Below are 18,365 nucleotides of genomic sequence, written 5' to 3' on the forward strand. Positions count from 1 at the left end.
TTTAAAGGTTTGATATGTCCATGGCGTTAGGATGAATAATAACAGTTAATTATTTTTTTTTGTTAGAATTTGTTCACTGAGACAATGTGGCTAGTAGGAAACAGAGCAGGAGGGAAAGGCAGGTGAGGAAAAACACTGCAACTGTTCTCTGAGCTTGAGGGAGGCATCTTCTTTCATGTTATTTATTCAGATCTTGTTTCCTAATTCTTAGAAGAATGAGTTCTGCAGATGAACCTTGCAGAAGTTCTGTTAGAATTACTCTAAGAGCCTGTTGTTGTTACTTACAATGGTTAAGTTCCCAATTGTCTCGAGTGACCGTTTTAGCAGCCTAAAATTTAAAATAATGTCTGTGCAGAAATGTATTTAAAAGTTTTAAAACTACCTTAAATTGTACATGTTCTTGTACTTCAACTCCTGGCATGGTTTGTTTCCCATAGTCTTTACATTGAATCCAGACAGCATGTTCACCGACAAGGCAAATCTTAATGCATTTTTAAGGGCAATTTTTCATGTTGAACAATTTAATGGTAAGAGTTAATCTGGCCAGGAACGAGATAGGAACAGTCTGCTTGACTTGGTATAAGAATCTCTGACTTGACTTTTTGAACTGTCCAAGGCAAAATATTAACACGATTAAATATTTGTTATGAAAGATACACTTCTACATGCAAATTGGAATATTAGAAACAATACTTGTATTGATTTTTTAAGAACCTAATTTTCTTTCAAACTTTACCCGGGACCTAGGTTTTAGTCATTGCCAAGCTGTGATTTTGGTCTCTCATGTGTCCATATCGAGTGCTAATGTAGCCGGAGTCTAGATGGGCTTTTGCTCCAATATTTCTAAAACAAGGTGGGCTTTTTTTTGTTTGTTTGTTTGCATACTTTTATAGTAGACTTCTTTACAGAGGTGTCACAATCATCACTAGCATTTTGGCAAGCAGAATGGCTACTGTGGTGTCATCTCCAAACCTGAACATTTCTCTCCGTGTTCTGTTCGTCTTCTAAATATTTCTTTACAGTGATTTCTGGCCTTTGTGCTGATGACCTATACAGTACTACTCGCTTGTCCGTAGGGCCAGGACTTTTCCTGCCAGATGTTTGTAGCCCATCATTTGGTGGGTTGCCTGCCCAGTTTCACATTCGTTGTTTATGATTTTGCTATTGCTGTAGACGACTTATTTTGACTCTGTAGTCCTTAGAATTGCTTACATATCTTACTCTTAACGTCTTCAGCAGCAGGTCAGGTGATTGCTAAGGCTTTCTTTCCTGGCACTTTCTCTCTTGACTGTTTGCAACTGCCTTATGGTTGCTTAAATTCCTCTCTGCACAAGTCGTCCTTATGACCTGTAACTTACTGAAGGTTTTATTTTTGCCTCTGTTTTTGCGATCGTTAATGAGATCTGTGAATTTGCGATCAGAGGCCTCTGGTCACTGTCTCTTTGCTTATGATTACATGTTTAGTTTGGTATTTTTTGTCATGCCTGCCTTTCTCTGTTGGGCTCTAAAAGATTATTTTTTCTGGGAAGAGAAGCCATGAATCTTTATCCTATCAGTTCAATATCTGCTGGACCCTGTGGAATGTTTTGCAATGAGTGGCATTGTTGAGGACAAGTGGCATCCTCTTGGTTGGATCTTTGTCCGTTAGCTTCTTTGGCCTCTGATGACTCTGTGGGCATCCAACTTGAGACATCTGTAGCTCGGAATCTCATTTAGTACTGCATCATTTGTTAATTTTGATGTCTTTTATTGTGGCCTGTTAGTCACAACTGTATTGCAAAATCCCTCTTCTGTTTCCTGGTCATGTTAAATGCCTGTGTATCCTCCCAGCCTGCCTCTCAGCAATGGGAACTTTCTGAAAGACCCACAGCTCAGCTCGTTAAAAATCAGCAAACTGGTTATGACTTTTTACCATGGGTGCATTAGGACGTGAGATTCTGTCCCCTGTTGTTATCCCAGAGCTTTTCTCATCTGTTGTACCATCTCATGCACACAGATAAATGAAAAGTTAGAGAGCTGGACAGCAGAGATGTCCTTATGCTTGCCTGGCATTGAAGCTTGGAGTCGCCTTACTACATCAGTTTTCAGATTGCTAGGATTTTTGGCTAATCTCATTTAAACACAATTTTGTATACAATATGTGCTTCATCCATCCTCTGGGACTCCAGTAACTAATTGCTTCATGCAGTCTGGACTATCTGAAACACAAGATATTTCCCGGTCTGTAGCAAATAATCCTGGTCGAAATCTGCCTTGGTTGCAAAGGCTTCCCTTCCCACGTACAAAGGCAATGGGGCAGGCTGAGAGTCGCCCACTTGGCAGCAGTGTCCTGTACTAAAATACCTTGTTGGAATCTCTATAACCTAAGTGTTGCTTGAGTGGCTTGGCAGTACGTCATGGTATTTTCTAACGGCTGATGGTCAGATAGCATTTTCATCTTTTACTCCAAGAGTTAACTGAAAAGAAGGCTGATGCAGAAAGCATAGTCAATAAGCCCTTCCCTTGCCTTCATTTTTAAACCTTAATTATCATGTGTTTCTGTAGAACTGTTGTATGTCAGGGCTAGTACTTAAGATATTTTAGTCTTTCAGATGGATATTCCTTTGGGTTCTGGCCTTTCCTCAACGCGTCATGAAATAATAGATGCAACAGCTAAACACCTGCAGTAGGTAAACTGGACTAGATGAGTCCTTTAGAAATTATGTAGTCCATCCTTGAACCAAGTTACAGGTATACACATGAACCAGTTCTGGCATGGTTATTGGATCAGATCTTTAAATGCTACCATGGTAGAGACTCCACAGTCTCCCTAAGTAATCTGTTCCAATCCTTGATTCTTAGCACTGCAAGGTTTTTCACAATCTCTAAGAAAAATGTTCTTGCAGCAATTCAAGTCCACTGTTTTCTATCCCATTTCCAGCAGTCATGGAAGTCAGTTTATGACCTTCATTTTGCAGTAACTATTTATTATATTTGAAGTTTTTTCTTCTCCTATGTTTTTTTTATTTTTTTTTTATTTTTCCCTTTATGTTTGCTTTCTGACATACCATTTCCTTGTTTTTCTCTTGTGTTCAGATTATCCACATATTTCTTGAAGCGTATTGCCCACTATGTATTCAGTGTTTCAGATAAAGCTACTTTTTTAGAATTACTGAGTAAACAGGAAAAGTGTTTGTATGTCTCATTACACTCTTTTTTCTCTGCAGTTTGGCATTATTGATTTGTTTTTGGTTCCTAATCCCTCCCATACCCCTGTGCTCCAGAACCTCTTCTGCAGGGCTGCTGCCCAGCCAACTCACTGTCTAGTGTTTATGTATTATTCTCACAGTATTGCATTTTGTCCTTTGAACTGAGTTTTGTTGCATTTTCTTAGAACGTATCTCCATTTTGTTAAGTTTGTTTTGAATTTTCTCTTGATCCCCAAGTGCTTGCAGCTTTTTACAGCTTCCAGTTGTCAGGGGATGTAATTAATGTATTCTCTCCTCATTCAGCTAAGCCACTGAAATTGCTGGTTAGTGGCAGATCCATAAGGCTTCCCATATGCATGGGAAGGAAATGTTTTATACAGCATTAATTTTCTTAAGGGTTCATAAGCTTTCTAGCAAGCCTACTCAGAAATATTTGGAAGAACAGTTGGCTTTCCTAGAAATTGCTGGATTCCCTTCATGTCCTTTGGTTTCAGGATTCTTTAATGGCTCTGTCACTTTGTGTCCAGCAGAAATCCTTCTGACATTTACAGTGTTTGATGTGGGAGCCCTCAAGACATCCTTGTCCTCAGCTTTTCAATACTCCACATTCTGAACATATTTCCAGCCTATCCCAGTTAGGTGTTTGGATACTGAATTCTCCCTTTCTTTATTTTTTTTTTAATATAATAAAAAATGTCGTCTGCTATAATCTTACGTAATCTCTGAATTAGCAGTAGGGCTAACTATACACCTATAGGTGCCCATCTGCTCTGATTTACTCTGGGGTTGAATTACAAAATTCCCACCTGCTAAAAGCTGTGAAACTGCAATGACATCTGTGGTTGCCTTGCCTGTGGTGATTTTGTTGCCCACCCATTGAGTTCCCAAAACTCTTAAGCATGATTGAAGCATCAGTGTTTCTTGTTGTACGGCTTTCCTGCTCACCATCTGCTCTAGTATTGGCCTCAAGAAGGTTTTACTGCAATTCATCATTTTTGTCTAGTTTTTCTAGCCCAATGCTTGTCAAGATCACTGTGACTGTGTTGTGACTGACTTCATAGTCCCTCTAGAATCAAATAAATTGTTTGGCTTAAGAACATAGGTGTGCAGACAGAAACGTAGCTTGCAGGTAGCAGATGACAGTTTGCAGATTTCCTTAGCACTCAGATGCTAAGGAAATAGAAATTTATTAGAGAACATCTCTGGAAGTCTGTCTTCAGGCACTATTTGTTTTTCTCTTGTATTTTGTGCATGCCAGTGACCACCCCGTGTCCCCGTTTCTCAAATCCTTAGGGGCACTGTTGTTTCTAGACTGGAAATAGTCTTGCTGTTTCTTCTTGATTTCTGCAATGTTCATGCTTGATGAAACCTGCATTCCTGATCCATCCCACCCTGCATTACTTGCCTTGATGATGTAAATCTGTTGTGCAGCCTCAGTTAGAGGAGTACAGGCAAGGGGAGACAGAGGCTTTGAAGTTGTGTACACGAGACTGCGCCAACCAACACTGGGGCTAGAAGCAAGTCATCAGCGATGAATCCCTGGTCATTCAGAGAACTCAACCTTGGTAGCAGGGTAGGCTGGTCTTAGGAATAGCAAACAGGGAAAAAAGTGAACTGTCTTAAATACAAAGCAGGACATGGATAGTAAATCTGGACATGGAGCTGTGGAGAACCAAAGGAAGAGCAAGGGGCCAGTGTGTCTTGCAAAATGTTCAAAAATAATCCTCTGGGTATTCTGCAGTGAGGAAGAAAGCCTCATCGTCAACACCCATCTCATGGGGAAAGAGCTGTGGATGCTAACCACTGGCTGCAACACCACATCTTTCCCATTGCCCCTCAGACTAGAGCCATCAGCTCGAGTGTCAGTACTTGGAGACAGCAGGTGGGTGAGAAGAAAATGTGCTAGGAATTGTGCATGTAACAATTTTAATTTTATGAAGACTTTTCCCAGTTATATATATATAGATATATATATTTGGCACTGTATATTGGCATGCTTTTTAGCCCATATAAACTGCACAAATAGCAGTACAGCCCTTCTATACTAGTTGGGTGTGTTTGCTTCTCTTGTTGCTTGGTGGCATCTGCAGTGAAGTCTAAGTTCACAGTGGGAATGAAAGAAAAAGGCTCCAGCAGAACTCAGGAAGATTGGGAGCTCACATGTGATTCTAATAAAAGACATTTTTTACCAAACAAACATGATTTTCTAACACTACCACGTGTGGCATCAGCAAGTGGGCTGCTTGGTGATGAAATTGGTGTGTAGTTTGCAACTGGCTCCTCACTTTTTACCTGACTAAGCAGAGGCTAACATCAAGAATCTTCCAAATAAAGATGTCAGCATCTTCAAAATAGCCTCTGCAAGCAATATTGTCAACAATGACTTAAAGTTGTTACGGCTTTTTACAGTAAGATTTCCTTTATTCTTCACAGAATAATTTAAATATACCTTGATATGTGTTTTAGTGATGCTGCTGAATTATTGACTAATAAAAATGGAGATTTGTTGTGATGACATTTTAGGGAGAAAGCTGAGTTTCCAGCTTGGTACAGTAGTACATACTGCTGTAATTTGTTGATTTTCGTTTATTATCCACTAAATTTGTAACAATAAAGTTTCCTATAGCCATGTCCCTGTAGCTTAGTGCATCACAGAACTGGGGCAAAACTGCTATCATTGTAAAAATGCAGAGAAATCTCATTCAGTCCTTACAGGCACAATGTAGCAGTCAAAGAAAAACCAGTGGCAATCCCTGACTAAGCAAGTAAGTACCGATTATTCAGCAGTATTTTAAAATTATGACGCATCATGCAAACACAGTATGAAGACTTCAAGATGAGTAAGAAAAGGGTCATGCTGAATAGCAGGGCACAGGGGTGAGTGGGAGGTGGCTGGTGGGATGCTGCAGGAATGGGGGCTTTATGTCCGGTTCTACGTAATATTTTAAAGTACCCCCTTTGAGATCATTAAACAGGATGTTAATGAAATTAGCAGATGATGCAGCTGAATACTGCAAACACCATTGAAAAAAGAGAAGCAGGAAATAACAAAAAGGGGTCACCCTGACAAATGCAAAATAATACATCTGGAAAACAATAATTTAAAATGCAGATTATTTTTGCCTCTGTGGTAGGAGCACTTCCAGCTTCACCAGAGCTGGTGGATGGCAATTTGCAATTCTGCATTTCCTCTGACATGGCAGCCAAATAAAGCTCCATGTGGAGCTTTTGCCAAAAGGATTGCTCCCAAGTGAGCAGCTGGAGTGAGGCCTGGAGCAGGACTGTTGCACATTGTGCCTCACAGCCACTGAAGAGGTCAAAAAAGGTCAGGATGGCTCTTCTTTGAAAATCTGCTTGGTACAAAGGGGGATCCTTTGCATTAATTGTGTGGATGGGCAGTTATCTTGGGGAATATTTACCCTACTTAGGGTAGTATTTTACGTGAAACACAGAGGACTAGAGGAACCGAAGCTGACTCGATGGGGGTGAGAGATGAGAAGGGGGAAAGTGGAAGAATCCAGAAGGGGGAAAGTGGAAGAATCCATGGTAAGTATTTTACTCTGAGCGACCTCCCCATCAACCCAGCTGAGGTCCAAAACACCAATGGTAACCCTTTGGAGAATGGAGAAAAGTTCCAAGAGTTTGCCAGAGAGTCACAAAATTGGAAAAAGAAAATGAAATAAAAAAAAAAAAAAAAGAGAGATCATGCTAGAAATTACCGTCTTGGTGAGATTTTCCCCAGTGCTGAGGCATTCATTTCTAATTATTCTTAGCTTTGAAGTTCAGGTTTACAGGATCCTGTTGCAATGACACATTTTGGAAACCTCTCCTCAAGAAGTGGAGCTGGCCATTGGGCTCCCTAGGCTCTTGTTTGATGATAATGAGTGTCTAGTTGAGATGCCTATGCATCACAGCCTGTAGTCATAACAAAATCAATGAATCAACTTTCAAAGTTTCCACAATGTTTCCTAAACACACCATGTTGTAACTCCAGAAAGATTACAGAAGAATCATAGAATCACAGAATGGTTTGGGTTGGAAAGGACCTTAAGGACCACCTAATTCCAGCCCCCTGCCATGGGCAGGGACACCTCCCACCAGACCAGGTTGCCCAAAGCCCCATCCAGCCTGGCCTTGAGCACTTCCAGGGATGGGGCAGCCACAGCTGCTCTGGGCAGCCTGTGCCAGCGCCTCACCACCCTCTGAGTAAAAAATTTCCCCCTAACATCTAATCTAAATCTTTCCTTTAGGTTAAAACTATTCCCCGTTGTCCTATCACTGTCTGCCCATGTAAGAAGTTGCCTTGCTTCTTTTTTTGCAAACTCTCTAAGTACTGGAAGGGGAGAAAGTTTTCAGTGAAGTTAAATTCAATGAAAGAAGAAGGATTTCAATGAATGTGACACATTCCCCAAAGCAGGGAGATTTTGCTGTTCATGAAGTGATAATCTTTTTGATTAAGACCCCATAAAATGTCCATTTGTAGGATATTTTTGTTAATTTTTACTGGATTTCAACTCATGGTTACACTAAAAAAAATACCTTCAGGTCTGTGAGATAAATATTGCAAGGGTATATATTCTGTCTATTTCTTTTAATTACTTGTTCTACAGTCCTCCATACTGCTCTGTTTTAGCTAATAACTGTGTTTTAAGCAGTTCTGTAAATTGTAAAATGTTTTCCTTGGAAGGAAAAAAAGTTATCAAATCCTACCGAGTATCCCTTCATTGCTTACTGCCTTTCGTTTTTGCTGCTCTACAAGAATCCTTAAGTCTGGGCTTTCGTTCTGTTTAAGTTATTTTTAAATTCTCTTTAGATGCCTCTCAGCTTGATGATCAGAGATGGTATCTGCTCTAAGAATCTAAATGGGAAAACAATCATTACTACAGGATTGAGGAAACAAATACAAGATGGGGAGAGTTAATCAAAGTCAGATTAGTGGCAGATCAAGAGTATAGTTCAGCTATTTCAGTATCCCTTTGGTGCTCCTTACCAGGCTCTTTCTGCAGCTGGAAAGCCTGTAACGCATCTTTCTGAATGAGAAGAATACTCTTATCCCATGGTTGTAAAACAGCTCCTGTGGTTTTCTGTCTGAATTACAAGCAGAACTGTGTAACTACATCATGTGCCATTTGGTTGTCTTGAGGAACTGCGTGCTGGCGAGGGTGGGCACGCTGCACTGGCAGCTCCAGATGAAATTGCTCCTTTGGAAATGTACCCTGAGCAGCATGCCACTTAATTCCACCTTGTGCTTTCCAGCGTCACTGTGGTCTCTGGCACTCAGTCCTGTGCACACAGCCGAGAAAACATCCTCTTCCTTCGGGACACGGGGTGCTGCACTGGCTCCCCACTACCCAGCCTCCCTGTTGATACTGATCCTTGGCTGCTCCTGTCAACAGCCAGTCCCTTTTAATTAAAAGCGCTTGGAATCTAACACGCAGGGCCCTCTGCCTGCAAGAATGAGCGTGGAGGTTGCGATCCCACAGGGTGACTTGCTCTTTCTCTCATGCAGTTCTGTGGTGCCCGGGAGGAGAGGCAGCACTGCAGCGGGATCCCAGGCTGCCCTCCACGTCCCGAAGCACGATCAGCATTCCCGTCCGTGGCACTCAGCATTCCTGAGTGGCTGGGCTTCAGTTTCATTTTTAATCTATAGATCAAGTGGGATTTTTCGCAGGGAATTTTACAGCTGGTTTTTACCACACGGGGAATTTTTATTGTTGCATTGCAATTTTAGCTGCCGCGATGTCGTTAACATAGGTCAGATGCTTGTGGGGTGGAAAGCTATACGTAGCTAGCTGCACAGACACAGCTCCCAACATTAACGTGGTTTGCTTGACTCCTGCTGACAACACAATCAGAAATGTGCCAGCAGCACAGAGCAAAACGGCGTTCGGGAGCCAGCACCTCCACTAATGGAAACAAGTGCTAAGGAGCTACACTCACTTAAGCCAGCGGAGGATGTTGCCTTGGGTTTTCGCGTGTTTGTTTTTCCAGAAATTGTCACAAAGGCACTAGTTTTGTCTTAACTAGACAGAAAGCTGGGCCAGAGTTCTGTCTGCAGATCGTAGCGCTGCAAAGTGGAAGAAGTGAGTCTACGCCAGCACGATGTGAGCATATCTCCGAGGTGAGCTAGTTGATTACACAAGGGACCGGGACTGATTGCCAGCTCTCCTGGCTGGAGAATGACTCAGGGCAGCAGTGAGAGACAGTGTGCAGAGAGAGAAAGCCAAATGTCCAGCATGGGGACGGGGGGATTAGCAGGGCTGGGGTTTGGGGGATCATAAAAGAGGAGATGGCTTTTCAATTCAATCACTCGTTTTGCATGCTCCTTAATAAAGCGCCTTGGTTCAAGTACTGTAGAGAGTCTTGAATCTTTTCTGTAATTGCAAAGAAATCCAACCTCTTCTCGATATATTTCTGCAGGCACAGGCACTTTTGAGTAATACATAGAGGTTTAGTGCTTTAAGTGATTAGGATAAAAGACATCATAGAAATGATGAGATGTTTAAAGCTATGGTTTTCATTGTTACAGCATACTTACATAAAAATACCAGACAAAAAGCTTAAGAAAGTCTAGCCAGATCAAATAGGGTCATTAGGCTGGATTTACCCATGGCACAATCTACAGAGTCTGGTTGCATTGGGCACAGGTTGTGTACCTTACCTGGAGCCGGGCACTGTGCCTGAATGCAAATCACATATGGGATTCCCAAAATGATAGCCCTGCCTTCTTTGCTTCTTTTTCAAAAGCAGAGGATCCATCTGAGGGACATTCCAACACTACAGCCAGTGATTTTAAGCCAGCACATTTAATTTGTATCCAGAGTTTGAACCTACAAATGGCATCAAACCTGCATGTGTCTACAAGGCCTGGAGACACTTCAGCTGAAGCATGTAGCAAAAAAGAAGTCCTTGCTCAAAAATGCTTCTGGCTAAAAAGTATATTCATCAATGTTTTCTCAGAGTGCAAGAAACAGCTACTTTTAGCAAACCAGGTGGTTTTACTTGAGCATGTGTGTGCCTGGTGCTAGAATTATGGCTTGTATCACCTTACTGCTTTCTTAGGTCTGTTCTTATTTGCAGCTATTATAAGATCCCAAGGTCCTGTGCTGTACACGAGTGCCACGAGCACTATTACAACTGTGATGGCCAGCTAATGATGTGTCAAGATGATCAGGAGCAGCAGAAGCCTTCAACGTATTTTGAAGAGAGGGCTTGCTGAAGGGAAAATAACACCTTGAGATTTGCGTAAGGAAATAATTTTAAACCAGGAAAATAAAATAACCTTGAAAAAAGCATCTGGATATTTGACAGTTATTCAGAGCTCATAATACACTGTGGTACTGTATGTTGTTCACTCAGTAGCTAAAATTAGGTGATTATGTAAGGAGACCACAGCGTACATCTGAATAGCTACTGTATTGGGTTAATGATGTCACTCATCTTTATTGAGTCTTTAGCTATTCTATGGCTTGGCTGGGGACAGTGTGAATTCAGTAGTCATGAAATCATAGCCAAGTTAAACTTTAGTGAAGTAAACACAACAGAGCTTTTACAAGGGAAAGCAAAACAGCTTCCAGCCAAAGGTCTCCCACCCTGGCTAGACCCAGGTGATGTTGCTGCCAACAGTTATTCCATGTAAAACTTCAGGAAAGCACCTTTACAGCTCTTTAACCATTGACAGTGGTATTGCTACAATAGATCTATTGGTGTGCGATTGTTTTGAAGAGATCAGGTTAGCTATTGATTTTGTATGTCGGCTATGAAACCGGTTACATTTGTGTTGAGGTCCTATAGTCAAGACAACTCATGAACTTCTTTGATGCATACAAATAAATACATGTATGTCTGAAGTAAAAGGAGAGTTGTATTTTATCCACACATAACAATGTTCCTTAGCTTTCACACTAGAAATAATCTAAATCAAAAAATCCTACCTTTTTTTTTTTTTTTTTTATTTGCTCCCTTACATTACATGCTCTATCGTTTACCCACTTTGCAGTGGTATACATGTAGATGCAGATTTCTTGATTTGGCTGAGTGACTGATTTCTTCAGTGGCTGCCAATTTTGTATCAGAAAGGAATGAGGAGGACCACGAGGTAAAAGCCAAGACAGGGAGGCAACCAGGTTGTGTTCCTCAAATCATGTGTGGCTAGGTGGCTCAGAGCTCTGCCAGCAGCAGCTTGTTTCAGGGCTCCAGTGCCTTGAGCCACAGCAATGCTGTTCAGGTGAACTTTAGGCTGCCATGCCAGCACATCCACAGGGAATACTGCTTCAGTCTCAACTGAATATGGGTTTGTTCTTCTAAATGACCTCAAGCGCTGGTATCACAGGTCCTGATAGACAAAGCCTCTAAAAGGAAGAGACCTAGAATAGAAGCAAATGAAAGCCTGCTTATTTCTCAGAATCACTGAGAATCACAGTGACTGCAGAGTCACTGGGCTTTTAAATGCCAGAAACAATTGCTTTGGGGATAACTTGCAAATGAGTAACTAGGGTCTGCACTGGGAACAGGGTGATGCTGCTGGACACTGCAGAGCACAGCCCACGCAGCACACAAGTGGCATTGCAAGTGCCTGTGCTGATCATGGGCATAACTCTGCTCTTCCAGAGCAAAAAGCAGAGGCTGCATGTGAAAACTTTCTCTTTTCCTAGATGTTTGCTCCCTTCTTTGAAGTAACAGTTCCCATGCATTTGACTGTCAAGGGTCCCCCAGACCCTCTCACTCCTTTTTCACTCGCTTCTTTTTCAATCCGGAAGGCTGCTAGCTTCAGGAAAGTTTGCCTGGGATTGCACTGTACCCATTTGTTTGCAATGAATGAGAAGCATTTTTCATTTTCTCTATATTATTACTGCCAGATACTATGTGTGCACGTTACAGACCGTCTTGCAGAGGGAGCTGGCAAGTCCACAGAGCTGATGTGCATGGCTTCGGCAACTGAAATGGGCTCCTCTCAGCCAGACCCCTGCTGAGGTCAGGAAACACACATTTATTGCTCTCTGTAAGATTTCAAACAGCAAGTTTTCTTTAGTTGGATGGAAGTGCTGATATTGCAGCCCAGCCTCCCAGCTCCAAACACCGTTCTGCTTTCTCACTGCGTTCTTATCGGTCCTGCTCACTGAGTGGTTTCAGCAGTTCTTGGCAGCACAGGGAGTCTGGAGCGGGTCAGGCTTTTGGGGAACAGCCACACATTTCTGGTATGCTTACAAAGCGCATGGGCAATGAGATTAAAATTTTACAGCTTGACATAGTGTTAGGACTCCCTTTTCAAATTATATTCCTCTGCTTAAGCAGATGATGTGAGAGCGATTATCTTCCTTTATCATTGTTCTGTTAATTGTTTGCTGTGAGAAGGACTGGCTTTTTCCTGCTTTGTTATTTGTTTCACCTAGTCCCGAAAGTGTGAATATGCATGCCATGATTAACATTCATTAGCTGGCACAGAACTCGTGCTGAGATCACAGAACATGTCAGGATGGACATAACCTACTTGCAGACCAGTATTGGACTGAAAAATGACACTTTTTACTAGCAGAAGTGCTTCCAAAACCTTCCTGCATTTAAATATTTAATCAGAAGATGAAACAGAATAGCTCCTACAAGGGGCCAGGCACCTTGCTCTCCTCTGTGACACTGCATTGCCTGTGCAGGACGCTAATCTGATAACACGTTAATTTGGTGGAGTACAGCTTTGCTCTAGAGATGTCTGCTCAGCAGAGGGGAGGCTGAACTACCTGTTTGGACCTGGAAATTAATCTGATGTTTTCAGTGAGCCATTCCTCTGGCACTGCTAGAGGGCTGTGTGCTGACTGGTGACAACCCAGTGGTGACTGTGGCCCACAGGGCTTGTGCCTGGAGAGCTGGACACAGGGCAAAGAGGGTGTGGGCCACAGGTGAAATGACAGGAGGGGACATCTAAGGATCTCTTTCAACACCTGGTGGGGGATATTTTGTCTCTGCAGCACCAGAGCGCTCTGGTTCAGCTTTGACATTTAGTCTGACATGGGAGAGGTAGGCCGCAGTTTGCCTTGTCAGTTGCCATAGGAAGCAGAGGCTGGGTGAGTTACAACAAAAGCTTTCCATTTTGCTAAGTCAGCATTTTCTGGAGGAGAAACAAACTGATGAGTCCGAAAAAGTGTAGGAAAAGCAGCCCATCTTTACTATTGGTTTTAAATGTATGTTTGTGGAGATGTTTACAAGTCCAAGTGACAGATTATTTGCCTGGCTTCTGCCAGAAGACCATTGTCTCTGTGAGTCCCTGTAGGTCTCAATGAGGTGTTGTTACCTACTGGTGTATCTCTGCCCTTAATCCTCGCACTGCTCTTGAATGGGGCTGCCTAAGGACACAGGTAGCTCTATGGTGTCAGTAAGGCATGAGAAATGACAGCTCTATGGTGTCAGTAAGGCATGAGAACTCCACATATTTACACTCCACCAACACACAGTGCCAAGCCACTGGTAGTTTCTATCACATAAAGAAGATTTCTACTGAATGTCACCATGGGCAAGCATGTGTTTTTCCACTGCCTTGGCCATATTGCCCTGGTCATGTTGTCCATCCCCCGTGAGGGGTGGCAGAGGCCAGGCCTGAGCACCGGCACGCGTGGCCTCTGCTGTGGTGTCACTGAGCAGAGCCAGAACGGGATTTTCCATGGGGCCTCCCGGAGTAAGGCTCAGCCAGCACACACGGTGAGTTTTCACTGCTGCTTATGACTCTTGGATGGGGATGAATATAAAGATCAACACATCAGCTGGGCCATTTCTAGTGTGTGAGAAATTATTGAGCCAAAGCACTAAAACGTGAAAAAGAGGCCCTGTTTAAAAAAAACAACAACGTTATTTCTTGGGAAAAAAACAGCCATAAATGTCATCAACAGCCTAGAGAAAAGAAAGGCAATAGTACCAAATGATAAGTGGGACTAGGGGGGATGTGTGTTACAGAAAGCAGGTCTTTCTTTCATAAGGAACAACGTTTGACAGTTTGAGAAGAGCTGACAATAAAACACATGATTAAATGAGCGCCAGAGAGCAGACTCAGCCATAAAACTATACATTTAGTGGCTGTCCTAGCTAAGCCATAGCAGTATTTATTGAGTTATAACACTGGAAGAGATGAATAAACATGACTGAGACCATGCGGACTCAGAGGGATTACCTTTGTTTTTAAGAGAGGCTTTACCATATTTGCTCAAAAATCTTCACATGGTGTGATTTTGAGTCTATAGTTAGACAGTGTCAAAGAAGATAAAGGAGATTTATGTTTTATCATGAGATGGGTAAATTAAACCAATACATGAAACTTTCAAAGAACTTTCTTGTCCTAGATAAAATAGCATCACTGTGACCTTTGATTCTGGGCACTACTGCTGGTTTCTGTTTATCTTTCAGATGATGGGGAAGTGGAGACAGTTTTAGGCTGTTCATTACTTCACCTTATCCAAAAACAAGCATTGCTGATGTCATGTAATGAAAACCTATGAGGGATTTGTTTACATTAAACATGGCCAATATCACATCTATTCCAAAAATATAGGTTAACATTTAATGGGATCAGCTGGGATAAAGTCATCTCTCCAGAGCAGCTATCCAAAGGGATATCAGGACACAGAGGTGCTTCATGAATTCATACTAACATATAATGTACAGACTCACAGTCAAATATAAATTGCAGTCCACTGCTGAGACTTATGTGCATTGTCCTATAATAGTCACATATTACCAACACTAAGAAATCAGCCTAATGTATTACCAAGATTTTCTTAGCAGATTAATGGAACAGATTCCAAGTTTTAGGAGTTATTTTTTAACTATTCCAAATGTTGTTCCACTAGTTGTCACAATGAGAAAAGGAAGTTTTCATACTCCTTGCAAAAATGTCTTGTTATTGCTGACTTACTGTGAGTTTTTAAATGAGGTTCCCACTTGCAGATGAAATGAAACCAGATATCCCTGATAGGAAACAATTCACTGTTAACAGAATTTGATAACTTACATAAACTCCAGAAAATACTTCTGTGGGACACTCTTCCCAAACACCTGCCCCTTAGGGCATCTTTATTACTCCATTGTGGTAGGCCCCTGGTCCATACAGGAGCCACAACAACTTTCTGTTTTATGTACAGTTTTACATTTACCCACTCGTTTCCTGTCTTGATAGAAACACTTTTGCACTGATCATCACAGATTGGAGAGATTGTCTGTGCCACATTTTTGTAGTCCCTGAACTCCCTGTTTGCAGCTGCCATTGGTCACCTTTTGTCCTTGGGCTACTCCCGTGTGCCTTCCTCCAGGAATTGCTATTCTCAGGAAGGGCCAAGTCTTAGTCTGTGATCCTTTTTGATTTTAGGCAGCCCTCTGTGTAGCTCCCAGAAGGCAGGATCCATTTGATAATTTTTCAGTGAACGAGACCCAAGATTTGTCCGTAAGTCAGATGGCTGCCTCAAACCTGGACGATTTTGGTCCTTGTGCATGGACAGCTCTGTGCAGTGGATGTCTGTTGGTACCACACAGTGGCACAGCCTTGGGGCCATACCTTCTGACTCCACAGCTGCTGCACACAGTCATTCACAGCAGTAAGATGAGATCTTATTTTGGCTGCCAGAGGATATCTTGTATTGACTGATAAAATTGGCATTAGATCCATACCTAATATCTGGCAAAAAGTTTGGTGTCTAACAAAGGGGATTCCAAAAAGGATGCAACATGCCATCTCTGAAGTCGTGTTTCTGATGACTTCCCCATCCAGCACCTGAAAAGACTTATTGGGAAAAGAATAGAAAGCAAAACAGAAAATTCAAAGCACATCTGTCGAAAACCAAGGTTTGTTCCCATGCAGCATTCTGATGGGAACATCTTCTCCTCATGGTGGTCTGATTGGAAGAGAGAAGGGAGACATGAATGATGTGAAAAAAGAGGGCTTCTCAGACTGGTGAGACCATGAAGGTGGAGCAGGAATGGAGACTCATCAGGACCCAGGAATGAGCAGGCAATCAATGAAATAAAAGTTTAAATCCAGCAGAGAAGAGCTTGCTCGCATTGCACAGAACTGAATTGCCTGAAAGAGTAAATTCACAGGGGTTGGGTGCCTTTCCGGGGAATGACAGACCTGCTGAGTGCTGTTAGGCACCAGTACAACATCTGGCTCAGGAAGTTCCTGAACTGCAAATTGTTGGAAGCAGGGTGGGTTTTCCAGGGAAAATACGACTCTGAATCTGCATTTTTGTTCTATTCTTTCCTTTCCCAGTTGAGAGCCACAGCCAGAAACTGGGTATTGGGAGATTTTCAGCCTTGCCCTGACTGTGCAGCCACTCTCACCCCACAAAGGACCTATCTGCTCCTGTAGTAAAAGAATTTCTGGGTCTTTCGACACTCAGAGTTAACCAGAGTTGATCTCTAAGTTTTTGTTTGTTCATTTGTTTTAAATAATACCAAATTCTAGAAATGAATGCCTGCTTGCCCCTGTTGTATCTCAGAGGGAAATGATTTTAACCTGAAATAAAACCTGAAATAAGGGGATATTTGGACATGTTTACAGCATCTGTGGGGCCAGAGATTCATGTGGGAATGATGAGACAGCAAATGAAGAGAAAGTTGTGGGAGAGCAGCAACGAAGAGGGAGAAGAGAAATAGGAATTAGCAACATGGTAAGAGCACAGTAAAAGGTCTTGAAGCTCTGGAAACCCCAGGCTGCATGAAACAAGTTGAGTACACAATTACTAAGAGGAACAGAAACAAAGAGATTAGGGGAATTATACTCAGATCCTGTTTTATAGTATTATGTGAACACTGCCAACAAATGCAACAGCTTTGAAGCAATTTATTTGCACTCCTGCAAAACCTGAGTATTTCAATAGCAGTCCAAAGAGCAGCTCTGGGGTGAATTTTGGTGGCTTCAGATCTCCTAGGGCCACTCAGGGTTAAGGTGTGCAGGCCTGGGCTAGGGATTGGTGCCTGTATGCTCTCTGTGAGGAAAGAGAAAGCAGAGTGCTGCACTTGGCAGACAGCAGACTGAAAGCTTGGGACAGCAGGAGGAAACCTGCAGCCAGGACTGGGATAGCTGTCAGGGACAGAGAAGTTGTCCCCACTTATTCAGCTGAAAAGCAGAAAGGTTTCCACATGGGTCAGGGAGCCTTTTGGGGAGAAGGGAATGAAATGCTGCAGTTTGAGTGAAAAAGCCAATACCTCGAGGACAGGCACTCGGTGGGCGCGCAGGGAGGTCCCAGGCTGGCGGCTGAGCACTGGGCGTCTCTCTCTGGCTGCTGCTGCAGCTCTTCTGAAAGCCAGTGGGATTAATGCTGCTAGAATATATGGTTTGTTTAGTTATTTTTATTGACCCGTGAATATACCTACTGTATAATTTATGGACCCATTTGTGGTTCAGTCCTGCGATGTTTGCTATAGAAAATCTCCATTGAAGCCAGCGGGAGATTTTGCTAGGGTGAGAAGTGCAGGCCTGGCCTCTGCTTAGCCTTTTTTCTTTTCCATTGCAACACAATTAACCTTTTCATTAGAAGAGCACTGTTCCAAATAAGCAAACCTCTCAATGTGTATTACTGAGCCATCTGAAGCTGTCTCTTGCTTTGGAACAAAACGTCTTTGTTCCAGCCACACATGACATTTGAAGACCTATTTATACAATGTGTCAGCTCCATTTGTTTTCTTCATCCTGATATTTTCCTCTGTATTTTTGGTTAGCCATCCAGATTGCAAGGAGCAAGGCTGCTGCTGGTTTCCTCCTGCTCTGTTACAGACTGAGCCACTGGCTGCCCTTGGCCTCTCTCCCCTTTTGCAGGCAGAGGTGAAACAACCCAAAATCAGAGTTTTGCCTACCTCATCCTCGCTGTACTGAGATTAATGCTACCAGACAGCTTGGGGTGGAGAGCACTGAGAGCTTGCAGAAGGACCTGGTATGCTCACAGTTTCTCTCTTGCCACCCTGCCTGTGGGTGGCTGTGAGATGCATGGAGCCACAACCCCTTTTGCTACAGGGGACCAGGTTGCAACATGTAAATATCCCATCCTGCAAGGTACCTGCATTTCCCAGAGACTTGCTCATGCCCCAGGTGTAGTAATTCCTTCTTGTCTGACAGCTCAGTGATAACTGATGCAAAAAAATAAACAAAACCCATAGCAAAACAAAAATAAATCCCTTATCAAGTTTTCGAGGTTTAAAACTTGA

Source organism: Anas platyrhynchos, chromosome Z, assembly GCF_047663525.1.
Source record: "Anas platyrhynchos isolate ZD024472 breed Pekin duck chromosome Z, IASCAAS_PekinDuck_T2T, whole genome shotgun sequence".
In the NCBI taxonomy this organism is placed as follows: domain Eukaryota; kingdom Metazoa; phylum Chordata; class Aves; order Anseriformes; family Anatidae; genus Anas; species Anas platyrhynchos.